The sequence below is a fragment of the Rhineura floridana genome, chromosome 6 (genome assembly GCF_030035675.1).
Source record: "Rhineura floridana isolate rRhiFlo1 chromosome 6, rRhiFlo1.hap2, whole genome shotgun sequence".
In the NCBI taxonomy this organism is placed as follows: domain Eukaryota; kingdom Metazoa; phylum Chordata; class Lepidosauria; order Squamata; family Rhineuridae; genus Rhineura; species Rhineura floridana.
In genome coordinates this window covers 67323075-67339539 of record NC_084485.1, presented here as the reverse complement: position 1 = coordinate 67339539, position 16465 = coordinate 67323075, and the positions used below count along the sequence as shown (strand labels likewise).

The following is a 16465-nucleotide window of genomic DNA, read 5'->3' as shown; positions in this document are numbered from 1 at the left end:
GTCACTCCACACATAGAGGATGGCAAAAGGCAGCAAAGCCAGATGGAGGAACACTTCCAAGCAGAACTTCAAATCATCCCCCTGCCTGGCCCAGCAAAAAGGGATTTGGATTACTCTGCCATTGTGGAATGCCAGGTAAATGGTAAAAATAAATAATAAAAATGGGAAGATTCTGTTCTGTGGAGCTGCAGCAAGGGATAAAGGAACAGCAAGCAACCCAAGTTATGCCTTTCTTCTCAAGTGATGTTCCCACTGTTTGCCCCCCCCCATTTTCCACATCTAGTATTCAAAAGCTTATATGGAGTGTTAATTCTCTTAAAAGTAGCTATTAATGTTCCCTTTCTATCCTGCATTTACAACCCTTTCAACAATAGTGCAAGGGAGTACCATGGGTGAAAGTGTGGTGCCATGGCACTTGTGTCATGGGTGAAAGTGCATTATCAAATGAAAGAAGAAAGTGAATTCAGCCATTGCCCTATCCATTCAACACATCACCTGACAAGCTGCTCTCTTTTTGCCCATGAAAAGTTATGCTATGACAACTTTTTTTAGTCATTAAGGTTTTTGTGGCATCGAACTAACATAACTGGGGATCTGGAAATATTTTTTGTGAGAGCCCCATGTGCAATTCCCTTCTCCGGAGCTTTGCTGATTTATTTATTACAACACAGAGTCTTGTAGCACCTCAAGGACTAACACATTTTATTATGGCACCGGCTTTTGTGGCCTAAAGTAGCCCCCTCCAGTCCACGTAACCTTATGCCACAATAAAATGTGTTAGGTCTTTCAGGTGCCACAAAAGTCTTGGTTGGCTTTTCTGCAGCTCACTAACAGGGCTACTCCTCTGGAAATTATTTATTACAGGCTTTATTTGGTATTATTTCGTTTTGGCCGTTTCTTCTTCGTCCTCCCCAAAGACCCCGGGTGAATGACATCCATCTATTCAGTTGTCTTTCTTTTCGGGTAATGCACCACCTCCTCCCTCTTAATTAGCGCCCGCCTTCTCCCTTCCTCACGCCTTGATCGACGGACACGCCACTCATTTAATTTCTCGAGAAGGGCGGAGGCAAGAAAGTGACCAACGAGAGTCTTCGCGTGGCGCTCCGGCTGCCTTCCACGGCTGTTAGAAGGTGGAAGCGGCGGCAGACAACGAGGCGGCGGCGCGCTCCCGGGCCCTGTCGTTCGGCCGTGCGCGCGATCGCTCGGCCGCGCGCGCGGCGGTCTGTGCCCTAATGCGGGAGTCTGAGAGAGAAGGCGCTGCAGAAAGATGGGAGCTGCGCGGGGAGGAGACGGAGGCGGCGGGGGCAGAGGCAGAGAGGTCTTGTAGCCTGGCGGCTGGCGCGGATCAGAAGTAAGAGTCGTCGGGGGAGCCGGACAGGATGCGACAGCTGTGAGCCTGGCGTTGGCGGGCGGAAAGGAGGAGGGGGCTCACCCGGAGTGCGACGGCTGCTGGCCAGGTAAGGCTACCACTACCATTACCACTCTTTCTTCATGGAGGTGTTTGCATTTGTCATTTCCAGCTTCAGGCAGGGAGATGGATGCATCTTACGCATCCGTGGTTAGGACATCAGGATGTGTGGCCCGCTGCTTCGGGTACCGGTCGTTGCAGCAGCTAACCACGCAGAGAGATGCATTTTCCACCCTTGCCTTACCAACGACCTTATCTTCAGCCCTATCTCCACCTGCTCCCCCCCTCGCCTTATTGCAGACCCCAAAAGGTTCCTCTTGGCCTCCTCCACTGGTCTTGCTGCAGCCCTGTGTCTCCCCTTTCACTCTTTATGCTCAGCCAAGCAGCTTCTGTCCCTGGTGAGCTATCAATCAGCAGGAGAACCTCAGGAGTTGCTTTTTGGGATATCCTTTTGGGGTGGTTACAAGCTTCAGGGTCATTATACTGGGGGCAAGGGAGAGAGTGATTTGATCTAGCCTCTTGAAATTTAAGTTGTCCTCTCTATGTGTGGAGGGAGGGGGACAAGTCCTTCTGATTTATTTATTTATTGCTGGGGCAGGGGGGAGTCTGACCACAACCCTCAGACATGAGGAAATTCTGTGCAATTAATTTTGTTGTCATGTAAAGTATTATTGACTGATGCTCAGTAGGCCTTGATGCTGTGACTTTTCCAGTTAGGGAGACTCTTTGGATGCAGAGGTTGATTTCCCCCTCGTAAGACAAAGCTGCAGACGTTGTGAATAACCAGTCTTCTTCTTCTTCTTCTCCTTCTTCTCCTTCTCCTTCTCCTTCTCCTTCTTTGTGTCTTTTGATTCACTTTGATTTTTAAAAAGGAAAACTGCCTAAAATGTCTCAGATACTTGGCAGCTTGAAGGTGGCCTAGAATTCTGATTTGGCATCCCCCTCCCCACCTGCTTAGTGGAAAGGAACTAGCAAGACCAGCATTTGATGCAATTTCTTTCCTTTTAATTTTGCCTGTGCATTTACAGGGTCAGGTGTGGTACAGAGAGCGGTTACATGTTTATGTGTTAGTTGCTTGGGAGATCTTGAGATAGATGTTTCAGTTGGAAACAAGCAGGAACCACAGTCTCCATAATTTTGGACATGCAGGACTCAGAGCCTCTGGGGATTTATGAAAAAACTATTCCTTTGCCTGTAGATTGGTTTTAGAATGGGGGGCAGAACATCTTTCTGGAGCATCTGGTACTAAGCCCTGATTGAATCAGGATGCTGGAATACAGGTAATCACTCTAGTGTAGCAACTAAAACAATATTTTCAGGAGTAGGGTGGGGTAAATACATGCAGCATATTAAAAGCCGTGTTCGTCATGAGCTGTGAAGATCAGAACTGTGGCCATCTTTTGAAAGATGTGAGCTTTGTATATGCAATTTAAGTCAGCCTAGCTGGCATTGATCAAGGAGGTGAAAGTGCTGAATCATTTGTACTTTTTCTTCTCCCAGTACGTTTGGCTCTTCAGTTCCTTTATAGGCTTCAGGAAGTGCAAGATCTAGTTGCAGAATTATCAGCCTTCAGTATCTTCTTTCACTTTAAGCAGTGCTGGACTAGTGCAGGAATCCTTTGGATCTGAATGGGCAACTATTAACTTCATCTAAGTGTGACTTCAGACAGCTCCTCTCTAGATTTAGCTGCTCATCTCAATAACATGTATGGCATAGGAGATGTGCTTACATTTTTAGCTGAAATGTATGCTTGGAAGATACTGTCAGTAATTGAGAGAATTTTATTTGATATTTATTTTTTTACTCTGAAAAATGAAAGGGTTTTTCCTCCTGATCCCATTGCATCTTAGCATTAGTGATAGGCACTCACTGTGTCTATCAAATGCTGATCACTAACTAGTGCTGCTATTCATTCCAGATGTGTAGCACAATTTAGCTAACATCAAACATTTTAAAGTCCCCATTGATTTTGATGGGAGACAGTTAAACATATCCTTAACTTGCCCACTGAAATAAATATATTTCAGTTTTTATACCCCCAAGTCAATAATGGAATGTTCTATTAAAAAAATTAATAGAAACTAAAACTATCCCACTTAGTACTGTGTGTAACTGTGAACATACTGCATGAATACTCAACCTTTTGCCACAACTTTATTGGTGTGAAGACCCAGGAGGAATGCATGTGTGTGAGTATTTAGACCAACACACTCATTCACTCACTGTTTTTTCTTGGTGTCTCCCTCCTTACAGAAGTTGAATTTGAGGACATCAATCAAACCAGTATGAAGGAACCATATCTCACAATCATCTTGGGTCTTCATGTGGATAAAACTGGCTAAGAGGTTGTGCTCACATTTAAAAAGGATTGCTACAGTGATAAGTGTCTTTGAAAATAAGACCATGGGTGATGGCATCTCTGCAGCAGTATTTTTTACCATAAAGGTTTAACTCTGCAAATTTACTCATGAGCAGTCACATTTATCTTGGTGAGCCATACCTACTTCATTTGGGCTGTATGAGAGAGTCTCTCTCAGATGATTTGCCAACTTGCAAATGGCTGCAACTTACATCTGCAATATGCTGCTAGCAGCCAGTGGTCTATGTCAGGGTTCTCAAACTGTGGTCCGTGGACCACCAGTCATTCATGAGCTTCGTTCAGGTGGTCCATGGCATGGGTGTGAAGAATGCTTACAATTTAAATTTTATAGAACTCTATAGAATTCAAATTGTAATACAACAGAAGAAATAATCAATCATACAGCACCCGCACAGCACATTACAATTGCTACAACAGGCAGAAAAAAACCCATTAAGTGGTTCGCCAAGATCCTTAGCAATTTCTGAAGTAGTCCATGGGGAAAAAAAGTTTGGGAACCTCTGATCTATGGTTTTCACAGTAAATTTACCACACTAAAATCCCTATACTTCATATTGGAGGTATTCTTCCAGCTCAGATTTGGACCTTTATGTGAAGGATATATTACAGTTATTCACTAGCCTTCAAGAATCTCTTTTTCAAATGCCTCCTTATTTGAACTTGAAACATGGGTAAAAGTCAAAAAGGCTTTGTCAGATGTTCTTAAAGGTTGTGATGAGGACACAGCTGAAAACTGAAGTATGCAAGGACTAACTCTGCTTATCTTTGGATAGATTGGGCCTTTTGTTTCAGGCAGGTGTGATTTCCTGAGAGAAAAAGAGAAAACTACATCAAGACAATGAATAAGAGGAATTGAAAGTTGCTCACTTGATGGTACCTTTTGGCTATTTTAGGACAAACAGAGCAAAGATTCTGTTTCTGTGCTCCTGGGCAGGAAGACAAAACAAAAAAATTGTGATATTGATTGAGAAGCTGGTGTCTTTTTAAAAAAAAACCATGTTCCCATAAAATGCCTGTTCATTAGGCAGTCAGCTAAATTGATTGCCAGCACGATTGCTTTGTTTTTCTGTCTTAGCATTAATCAAATTTAGCTTCATGGTAATCCTTTCTAAATAAATACTCACTGCCACATTTTCATGTTCCTGTGAAATGCTGTACCATGAAGATGAGGTATGCTACAAACAATAATGTACTGGCTATAGAGTGAAATAGGTTCCGACTCTAATATCTAGCAGTGGAGGCTCAGAACCTCCCAAAGGTTTAAGAAGCCTGATCTGCTATTGCTATTCAAAGGAGGGCGGGAGGCTGGTGGAGTGGCCTTAAATGGCCTTCAGCCGCCCCGCCTCCTTACTGTGCGTCACGACGGCGCGCCGGCGTGCCATGTGTGCACGCACACACCCTTGATGGCGGCCTGGCTTCGGCAGCAGCCGCAAACACGCCCCTTTGCCCGGCAGGTACCGGGCACGGAACGGGATTGTGTTTGGTGCTTGATAGAATGTGATAGAAGGGGGCACAATAGCGAGAATCAATTATATTTATCTTAAGGCTTTTTCTTACTCTAGATTCTAGAATGTGGGACCCTGTCATCCTATATTTATCTAAAGTAATTGCACTATCTAGTGCTCCATTGTAGAACAGTACAGGGCAGCCTCTCTCTCTCTCTTTAATACACATGGCCTGGGGAACAAGAACATTTGGCTAAGCAGAAACTCAGGTTATTGAGAGTGCTTGTAAATTATAGAGGATAACTTTAGGGAGAACATGTAGTATATTTCGGTAACTGCTTCAGATTGATTGTTGTTTGGAATGTCTCATAGGCTTTAAATACAAAATAGGGGAATATTATTCCTCAATTTTTTCAAGTGATCTGGGTACCCACGTCGGACTTCGTAACCCTAAGGTAGCATTCCAGTTCTATGACCAACTTTCTTTATTAATATTATTACTCTTATTCATATTTATTGCCCTCCCTTCAGCACTAGGTCCCTGGGCAGGTTACAAAATCTAAAATACAATATTGATAAGAATTAAAACACATTTCAATTACAAAGAATGGGGTGGGTTCTGAAAACATATCTCAGGAGCCAAAGGCCAGGGTAAAGAGGTGTGCTGAAAATAGCATAGCAATGGTGCCAGACGCACCTTTGTCGGGAGGGAATTCCACAACTTAGGGGCTGCTGCATGGGAAGCTTTCTCCTGGATCACCATCCCCCGAACTTCTGAGTGTGGCAGAACTACCGAGAAAGCTCCCTCTGCTGATCTTAACACCCAAGAGATTCTGTAGGGAAAGAGCCAGTCTCTGAGATATTTGGGGACTGAGTTGTTTAGGGCTTTAAACACTAACATGAGCACCTTAAATTGGGCCCAGAAATGAACTGGCAAGCAATACAACTGTTTTAGAACAGGGGTTATACCAATTGAAGTTTCCAAGTTTCTGAGTGTTGTTGTGTTTGTACTTCACCTAAATGGGAATAGAAAGGCCCATTCTGTTTGAAAGTTTTCTAAAGCTCTGCAGGGCAGTGCGGGCTGAAGCTACAGCTAAGTGGTAGAGTGCATGCTTTGTAAGCAGAAGGTCCTAGGTTACAATTCTTGGCATCTCCAGTTAAAAAGGATCAGGTAGCAAGTAATAGGGAAGCCCTTTGCAGAAACCCTGGAGAGCTGATGCTGGCCAGAGTAGACAATATTAGGTTAAATGTACAAATAGCCGGACCTGGTATAAGATAATTCCCTATGTTCCTATGAAACAAGTTACTCTTCACATTAAAGGGGTTATCTCTACATTTCTCAAATGTAAATCACCTCATAGTTGTAACTTTGTTTCCATTTAGGCAAGTTATTTAATTGGGATTAATGTAAGAGGATTTGCAGCAGGGACTGCTTGAGAGAGAGTGTCAAGAGCCCTATGGAGGGTTCCCCGAGTGATTAGGAAGAAGAAGAGATAGAATGGGACCCAGGAGAGGGACCCACTGGCTTGCAGTTGTAGACTTTCATGGCATTAAGGTGTAGGAAAGCTGCATCTGTTCTCATTTCTATCTGCTACGCAATCAATACTGCCCTGCTAGAAGGAATGATGAGAGATTGAAAGTTCTATTGCCCTGCCAGGCAGCTAGTTCTAATCTGGTCTTCAACCTTTGTCCCATGATGGATCCCTTCAAATGTGGTAGGAGCAATTCTGTGCATGCATGGAGATGCTTCCTGATCATTCTGTGCTATATTTCACCAGCAGAGGCTGGTTTCATGCAACTGACTAGATCACCTGCCCCAATCTCTATGCCACACATTCTCATTTTCACTGACTCAGCTGTGGTCTTTGCCTGATAAGCAGCTTGTGCTCTCTTTGCAGAAGATAATGTGTGTCTTGTAATCCGTTAATCAAGGCAGACATCTATTTTGTTTTATTGAACTCTCTCTTTAGACCCTGGCTTCTGAAGAGACTTTTTAAAAAGTGTGTTGTCAAAACTGATTACATTTTAACTTATTAATTTAGTCACAGAGGGGCCACTACTGTTCTGTGATTCTAATGACTTATCCATTCTGTTGAACATAATACCTGTTGTAACCACTGTGGTTTGTGTGTTTGCATATGCATAAACAGGCCAACTGGGCAGATCAAATTGCAAGCTCTGGGCTTTAATTAGAGAGTTTCCCATCCATCCTTGCTTAACAGATCCCCTGCAGCGGATCTGTTCACTTGACAGCAGTTAGGCAGCTGCAGGGCTGAGATCATTGCCTAGTGTTCTGATCGGCATTGTCTTCTACTCCGCCTGTCTGTCTGTCATATCCACCTGTTATCTTTTGTTCTGCACTTAGTTTTTTGAAGCTGGGCTAATCTTGATTTGTTCTGCTTCTGTGCAAAAGCCCCCCCCCTAATTAACATGAACAAAGTTCTACAGTGCCAGTATACTATATATATATAGCTGTCAGAATTATAGTGCAAGCCTGTGCATGTCTACTTGGAGCTACATTCCACTTAATTCAGAGGGACATATTCCCAGGTAAGTGTGCTTAGGTTTAGTCAAAACTGTCTGTTCATCAGAACTGAAACAAAAACTAGAAGGTACTATCTTTGTCTTAACCATTAGGCACAAATGCTCATTTGTCCTGCCCTGCTCCCTAAATCTCATTTGGTATTGTATTACATTAAGGTGTACCATCCCCAAAGGCCATCATTTTAGTTCCCACTGAAGCAAATCTCATATGCAAACCTTCCCCACTCCCAATCCTTGAACAGATTCCCGCAGCAGCTCCCAAAAAGTTAAAATTGCAATAAAACAAATTAAGACAAGAAAATTCAAGCACCACAATATGACAGCCGTCAGTGAACTGGCAACTTATCAAAGCCTGTTAGTTTTCCTACTTATCCTGTTGGGAATAGCTTGATTAGCAATACTATTTCAAGGGAGTCATCAAGGGCTGTCAGTATAAATATTACTGATGGATATTATGTATTTGCTCATTCCCCTACTAACTCATGTGTAACTATAAATTTATTCATTATATTTATTGCACAGAATTTGCATACGACTTAAAACATATTTCAGCCTTTTACCTGTTTCCAGCTCTCTCTACCAGTCATTTGGGATGGTTTCATGAACCCTCCTGGAAGCACTTTCAGAGTGGGCTTGTTTGCTGCCATTGGCATGCTAATGGAGTCCTTTTCTTGTTGAGACTGAAGTCAGCAAATATTATGATAGAGTTGATTAAATAAAAAGAGGAGTTTAGATTCTCAGACAGCTAGCATCACTATACCTAGTTAAGAGGGAGATGAACAGCCTTGTGAATAGGGGCACCTGGGCATGGATGATTCAGGTGAATGTTTTTAAAGCGATTTATGGGTACAAGTTTTGGTCCTGGAATTGACAACAGAATTCTATGCATGTGCTCCTAACATGTATGTATGTGCACCGGCTATGTTCTAACTGCAAACATTACCCTGGGCTAGTGAAATAGAGTGCATTTAAATCTGATTTGAACATTAGTAAAAGTGACAGGCTACTGTGTAATACCCCAAGTATTACAATAGTTTTGTAATACTGCAGTATTTTTGTAATATTCCAATTACTCCATGATTTTGTTATACTCCCAGTATTTTTGTAATAATCCAATTACTCCATAATTTTGTATTGTAATTTCAAGGCAATTGAATAGACATACTGTAGTACTAGGCGTGTGATTTCGATCTTGAAAAGTGAGTCCCAGAGATCTGGGGTGATTTTGTTATGTGCCTTGAAGTAGGTTACGACTTAGGGCAACCCTATGAATCGGTGACCTCCAATAGCATCTGTTATAAACCAACCTGTTCAGATCTTGTAAGTTCAGGTCTGTGGCAGAAGCTCACTATTACTTGTGTAGTTTCCCATATTTATTAATAGGCTGTCTTCCAACTAAGTGAAGAAACTTTTCTGTCTAAATAAAATGTTGAAACTTTAATTAATGTGTGTGTGCACGCGTGTGTGTCTGGTGAAAGCATATACATCACACTGTTTATCATGGAAAATAGATTGACTTTAACATTGGTATCAGTTTTACAAGAAAGTTTAACTAGACTATAATGTTTTTAGCTCTCTGTCTTCTCTTGTTTAGGCTAAAAGGCTGAATTAACAAGTCTAAGGGCACAATCCAACTCAACTTTCTGCAGGGCTGGAGTGAGTTGGATGTCGCAGAGCACCAGTTTCGCCGGCAGCAGCCCTCTGCTGTGGCAGAGATGTGGCTCCACCAGAAACCTGCCGGTGCCACTGGGGATCTGCTGGGGATAGCCAGCCCAGTGGACGGAGGGCCGGTGGAAGCCCCAAAAACAGGCATTCTGGAGGTGTGGTGAGACGGAGCCACAGGGGGATTCCTATGAGATCCTCCTCAAGTTCAGAGCCCTCCCCTGGGTCCCGATCCCCCTTCAAACTCCGCCAGCCAAAAGGACGGCACAGTAAAAAAAAAAGTTTACGTTCCATTGAGGCCTATGGGGACTGCTTACTCCCTGGGAGGACTGTTTGTCAGAGCCAGTGCTTCCTGGCCAGCTCATGCATGCAGCTCCCGATGGAGTCCGCCTTCAGCCGGGCTGGCAGCATCCGAGTGGGAGGAGGATCCCACAGAGCTTTCTGCTGGCTCCTCCTCCACTGGTCCCCTTCTGTCAGGTTCTCAGCGGTTAGATTGCTCTGCCCGAGCATAAAAGCCCTCCCTATTTCAAAGTGGCCAAACTATTCAGTGGCTCCTTATATACTAACCAAACTGCTTCCTGAAAAACTATAAATGGTTATACTACAAAGTGACTGACTCAAGTAAAGCACTTTTCATGTTGCTTGCAGGTGTGGAATGAGGGAGGATGAAGATCCAGAGGTTGGGCTGGCAACAAGCTACTAAGATAGCACACTGAGGGCCACTTATTCCTTTATTATCTTTTAATTTGAATCAGTTAAGAAGATAAAATTATATTAAGTGCTGTACAAGATGTGGTTTTTAAGTCCCAGCTGAAACAGCTTGTTGAAATATTACAGGAGTGGGTAATGGAGGAAGAGGAAGTAAAAAGATGCTCAGTAGTTCTGGTATGCTCACTTGTGCAGTAAAAACTTGATACAAGCTATTTTTATATTTGATGTGTGTGTAATTAAAAAGGAAAAATGAAATGGCAAGTTTCTAGAAGGGTGAATGTGGGTGAAGGCAGGGGATTGTCCATCTGTTTTGCTATCAGATCTGCATATGTGCTTACCTGGCAAAATAGACATCTGGGTTTTTGCCCCGCCCCTTCATGTTCAACTGGGTAAGGAAAAATTACCTGTGTGAAGCCACTATCAGTTATAACTTAGTTTAAGACTGAAGGATTCATACTTCCCTATCCTCCCTATCCTTTATCTCCACTTCTGCAGGCATTTTCTCTGCCTTGCTGTCAGTCTGCATCTGCTGTTCTTTTAATGCCCTGTACTGGCATTTAAGGTAAGGGAGTCAGTTAGCTTGTATGTTTTAAAGCTATTTCAGTGTTTACCTGAACTGCAAGTAGATTCTGTGTCTATGCAATGAAAGCCCCCCCCACCTCCAAATCTCTCAGATTTATCATTCCTTTTAACATTCAATTATATACTATAATAATGCTTAGCATTCCAAGGACACACCTATAAACTTGTAATAGCTCCCCCAAAGTACTCTTGAAATTTGTAAGGACTCTCAACAGAATTCTCAGTGCCTTCATAAAACTACAGTGTCCAGGGCTCCTTAGGGAAAGCCATGGCAATTTATGAAGTTAAAACCAGCTGAAGTGTGCACTGATGCACTCAGATGCATGTGCTGCTTGTTAAATGCTTTAGTCAAAGCAATAGATGCAAACAACATGGCAGAAGTCTCCAAAATGCCTTTGTAAACATGACACTTTATAAAGTACGCGGATTGTATTCAAACAAATGTTACATTAGCGCAAGGATTTCTCCATGTGCAACGAAATATGCTCCCCCTCTCCTCCCTGCTGCATGCTTCCTAAACCTGTTCTGTTGTCTGTAGTTAGAATGCTGCCAAAGCTTTCTGTGGCTGTTTAGGGTGTTGTTGTTTTATTGGTTTTTTAATAGCATGATATATTTGTTTTTGTTTTTAACACTGTTCCCAGTTACTTGGAGACTTTCAGGTAGCAAGCAGATGATGATGATGATGATGATGGGGTTTCTGGATGGTGTGGCAGAAGAGAGGGGGAAAGTCCCATTGTACTAGCTCTAATCCTTGGGTTAGCAATTTTATTTAGTTGAATACCTCCCCCAGTCTGCACCTCTCCTGTACATACAAATCTGCACTGCACATGTTGTAAAGGGAATGCAGATCCTGAGAGCTTGTATGGTTTGGTGGGAACAGATTGTTGGCCTTTATTAAGACCTGCCTTTGTTTTGTTTTAAATTTTAGTGCAGCATTTTGAAATATTAGACATCTTTGGAATTTGCTATTTCTTAGCATCCATTCTTTAGATGTAAAATGTGAACAATGAAAACTTTCCCAATAGGCTTTTATGAGAATAAACGGGGGCGGGGGGGGAGTGTTCATGTGCTATATAATGAGAATGATAAATCAGGTGTAAAAAACAAGAACCAAAGAAGACTGGATTCTGGTGTTCGTGTATAGGTTCGTTTTCAGGGTGAAGTAGCTGCCTAAAGAAAGGACATGAAAGAAGGGTGAAAGTATGTGTTATGGAGGTGTAAGGAAAGAGAAGGAAAAAGGCAGATCTGAATTTAGCAGGACTGTTTTATAGAGCTTTGGCTGAAATGAGAACAAAAAGATAAGGCGGAAATGGACTGGCCGTTAGCAGTTTAGGATGGCTTGGACTTGGTCTGTATATGGGACATAATTAAATGAAGAGCATGGTTCTGACAATTGGGAAAGTGAGACTTTGGAAATTCTGTTCAATATTCTCTTAACCTAGAACAGTCTAAGCAGCAGAGTTTGGCTAACAGGAGGAATTCTGGGAAGTCCTTTGGGTATATAGAAACTCCTCTATAATTATTTAGACAGTATGTCACGTTTCTCAGTTAAAAATATTCAGTGCTGCTCACAGAAAAGTAGTCTAAATAATAAAAACAAACGATATCAACAAAGCAAAAGCAGCAACAGCTACCAGGATCAACACAGCAGCTAAAACAATCTTGTAAAACTCAGTAGGACAAAGGAACAAACCCACAAATCACCCTTTAAAAGCTGTAGAAAATGTTTAAAAGATGGTAACCTGTCTTCTGATAGCAGTGTTGGTGATTCATGGATTTGCATGGGTTGGTGTTCCATAAATGGGGCCCCAGCAAACGCTCAGTGTCCAGTAACCAGCACCAAACCTCCTAAGGCAGAGGAAGGTCTCCAAAACAGATATTAGACTGGCAGGTTCATAGAGGAAAAGATGGTCTTTCAAGCAGAGACAAATGCAGACATTTCCTTGTTTTGTGTTGCATTAAAGAAACTAAACATTCAAAAGTACCAGATACAGGGGGAAATGGAGGAAATAAATTTATTGAGCCCAACTCTCTTTCAATATATTGCAGCATAGTTGAGGCCAAAGCCTCAAGTTGGTTGTGCTTTAGCATTCCTCTGAAGAATGTATTAAAAATGGGTTGGACTCAATAAATATAGTTCTTGCACTTGGAGGATTCCTCCCCCCCGTCCAACACTGCACTAGCCAAATACTGGCTTTCTTGCTTATATTTATGCAGACAGCTAATCTGAAATGTAGATTCATACCACTTAATATTCATTACATTATTTCTCTCTCTGATCAAGTTTGTTGGTTCAGCTAGAACAGTTCCTGTGTCTGTGACAACTTTGGTATCATGGTGCGATTTGAACAGAGCTCAAATGTAGCTTGCAGGCATTCTTATGCAGTTTCATCATTTTATACCCATCCATCTGCCAGAACACCCTAGGCAGCAATGTATGCATAGAGAATTGATACATAGCCAAGTGCTACCAAAAGCTATGTAGCTGATGCATATTTGCTGACACAAATATGCTGGTTTTGGTTTTAGAAAAAGCTGATCCTCTGCTTCCTCTTCTGGATGAAAGGACCCTATAACCTGACTCAGAAAGGATTATTTGAGTTTCATTTGGATAAGAACCATAACAAAGAGAAGATAAGCTCTAAATGTTAAAGGGATTTAATGTGATTCTCAGTGAATATAGTGAATTGATGTTTCAGAGCTTTGCTTTTCAGGGAAAACATCTTTCCTAATCTTTCTCCAAAGGGAAATTCCTTTTGAAAACATAGCAATAACTTTCAGAGAGTATTGCTTCCAAAAATCTTGTAGCCATTCACTGAACTACACTCAAATCCTACGTTTTTACAAAGAGGGCCAGGACAACTTTGCTGAAGCAACATGTACACATTTCCCCTCTGGCTGGTATTGTTATGCAGAAGTGTGATGATGCAGATGTGTGCACCCTTTTTGTACATGTGTGGAGTAGATTTCCATGTTGATCGGGAAAATAGCCTTGCCATGTGAAGAACACTTGCCCAAAGCCACCCTTTGTCTTGAAATATTAGGGCTCTTGGAAAAGGCAGTACTAGTCTCCTTAACTGTCCAGGGTGCTGAAATCCTTTGAAAGTGGCTCTTTCAAGTTCCATTTCAATGTGACTGTATCTTTCAAGTGTAATACAAATATGATAAGCAAACTGTCTTTCAGAGCATAGGCAACAGTGTACATCATTAGGCATCTCTCCTGCCTTTCATATATTTGCATAACTAGAACATTGGGCCACTTTTGAATAAATTTCAGCTTTGATGCTTGCACAACTTTAAGCATTTGTCGGTGCAGTCTGCCTGCATAAATTTGCAATACACTGTATTTGGTTTTATTGTGTAGCTGGCATTAATGTAGTGTGTTAATAGTGTTGACTTCATTCTACTGATAGTAACAGAGATGACTGGCACTTAGGCTTGTACCTCTCTGTTATATATGGTACCACCAGCTCCTAATGCTTTAATTACACTACTCTCTTTGTAAAAAGTCAGGAGGGCTGCTAATGCTCTCAGTGGTGCAGCATGGCTCTGCCATGATAAAGATAAGTCTGTGTGCTGAAATGTACTGTCATGCTGTTGCTTAAATTGCCTTGCTTTCAGATTTGCAACAGGCCCAATAACAAGTGCTTGTTGTGAGCTCATTGGCTTTTGTGCCTGAGTTCTTGTGACATATACACAGATGTCTGTAGCAGGCTTAGAACTGAGCCTTTGTAATAGGCACCCATGGGAGAAGGATCATAGCTTATGCTTTCTGTGCGGGAGGCCCCAGGTGCAAACCTCAAAATCTCTTGTTTTAGAAGTATTGGGTCACCAGTAATGGGAAAGGCCACTGTCTGAGACCTTGGGGAGCTACTGCCAGTCAGAGTAGACAATACTGGGCTAGCTGAACAAATAATCTGCCCTAGTATAAGGCAGCTTCCTATCTACCCATGATTATGCATATGAAGTCCCTGAAGTTCTCTCAATTAAATCTCCAAGGTTAAGCACATAGCAGGAGCATGCCCCACATGTGTTCTGCTACCATTATCCTGTCTGAAGTGCTATTACAAAGATTTTAGCCTTGCTAAACCTTAATAGTGCCTAACCTTTCTTTTTGCAGTTGTCAAGCAGAGCTGTTTACGTTCACTTTTCACAAAGGTATGATTCATACTTTTGCTCTGAGAACAAGCTTGTTTCTTATCTTCTTTTGTATTCTCTGAAAAACAGAGCCAATCTTTCAGAAGGCCTATTTAAAAGCAAAACAAAACATGTATTGTATGTTATTGAGGTTATAGAAAAATATAATCTTAAATTACTCAACAGAATTTGCCCCCAAAGAAATAGAACACCCAGGTCTGAGGGGGGAAATGTAGCTCTTGTGTGGCTGTGTTTGCCTCAGGTCTCCTCAGACTTTCTATAGAAAACCTTAGTGGAGAAAAGGAAATGTGCAGAGTAGCAGTTGTGTAAAGAACGTGTGAACTAGTGCATCTGCCAACTTGCCTCCTTCCTGTGCTTGGTCAAGGGCATCTCATGATTTCCATATGTAGCATGTGGAGAGGTTTATGTGAGTTAGTATGCTGAATGAATGTGCCTAAGGGTGGAAAATAGATGGGGAAAGGTAGTGGGCCAGAAGCAGCCTGAAGGGTGCAGATTGCATACACTTCTGATCTAGAGATAACATTTCTTGTAGACTGATGGCCACCACCCAGCCAACTTGGGTCCCTGGCTGCCTGGAGAAGGGAGATCTGGCCACAACAGAGTGTGACTACCCTCCCAACATATAAAGATCTAAATACTTAAACAAGGCAGCCCCTTATCAAATGGCCTCAACATTTCCCTGGGGTCTTTGAAGCCTCTTGAGTTAGTGCAGTATTATGGCTTTAGATGTGGGTGGTGAAAATAAAGATAAACCACACCAGGTTTATGGACAATGAAGAGTTAACTAAGACAGAAAAAATGTGGACATGCAAATATTTTAGAGAAAGAAATGCAGCCCCCAAATTACAGAAGATCAGTATGTTCCTATTTGAAACAAATTAACAAAATAAAATAGATTTAAACTCCATCTATCTTTAGTCTAAAACAGTCCCTAAACTCATAGGCTCCAAGTAGGATTCCTTGCTCACTAGCAGCTCTTTGTTCCTTGAAGCCTTCCAGGCCCAGCAAACCTCTCTGTGTATCACCTGATCTTCCTGATCTAAAAAAACCTCCAGGATGGCTACTCCTTGATACTCTCCTTATCAATTATAGGGCCCATTCCAGTAAGCCACAGGATGCCATGAATCCCCCAAACTGAGGTGCGTCTTTGCCCACATATGCAATGGCTTTCCTTGTCTTGATATTTGTGCCCCCAGGCCAGGTCAATTCCTTCACAGAGATTATGCATACTGACCAGAGAATGTGCATAATGGCCACAGAATATACAGAGTTCAGTTGAGATATGCACATCTCCCAAGGTCTGTTGGAGATCATACATATTGGCCAGAGAATGTACCAAATGCAGTCAAGATACTCACATTCCTCAGGACCTGTGAGAGATTATGTATAATGTAAACTTGCAAATTTTGAAAGATGGCTGTGTTTCAGTTTTTATATTGTTTCAGGAAGTGCAGATTTGATAGATTTGGCTTTAAATGCAAACTGGACAGGGATAACCTGGCTTCAGTAACCTCCAAGTTATATTACTGCAATGCGCTCTACGTGGGGCTGCCTTTGAAGATGGTTCAGAAACTG

At 42.2% G+C, this 16465-nt stretch overlaps 1 protein-coding gene across 16 annotated transcripts in view; it reads left to right on the top strand.

Annotated features, from left to right (window-relative positions):
• Positions 1-1087: 1087 nt before the first annotated feature.
• Positions 1088-16465, top strand: part of NFASC (neurofascin) — a 275345-nt gene continuing 259967 nt past the window's right edge. For 7 of the 16 annotated variants that reach the window (XM_061632201.1, XM_061632200.1, XM_061632198.1 and 4 more), the window contains exon 1: positions 1088-1457. The gene's annotated coding sequence lies outside the window, so the exon portion shown is untranslated. Of the gene's footprint in view, positions 1458-10660; positions 10713-14852; positions 14891-16465 lie in introns of those variants that run through there. The other 9 variants (XM_061632195.1, XM_061632202.1, XM_061632197.1 and 6 more) reach the window with 5 other exon arrangements.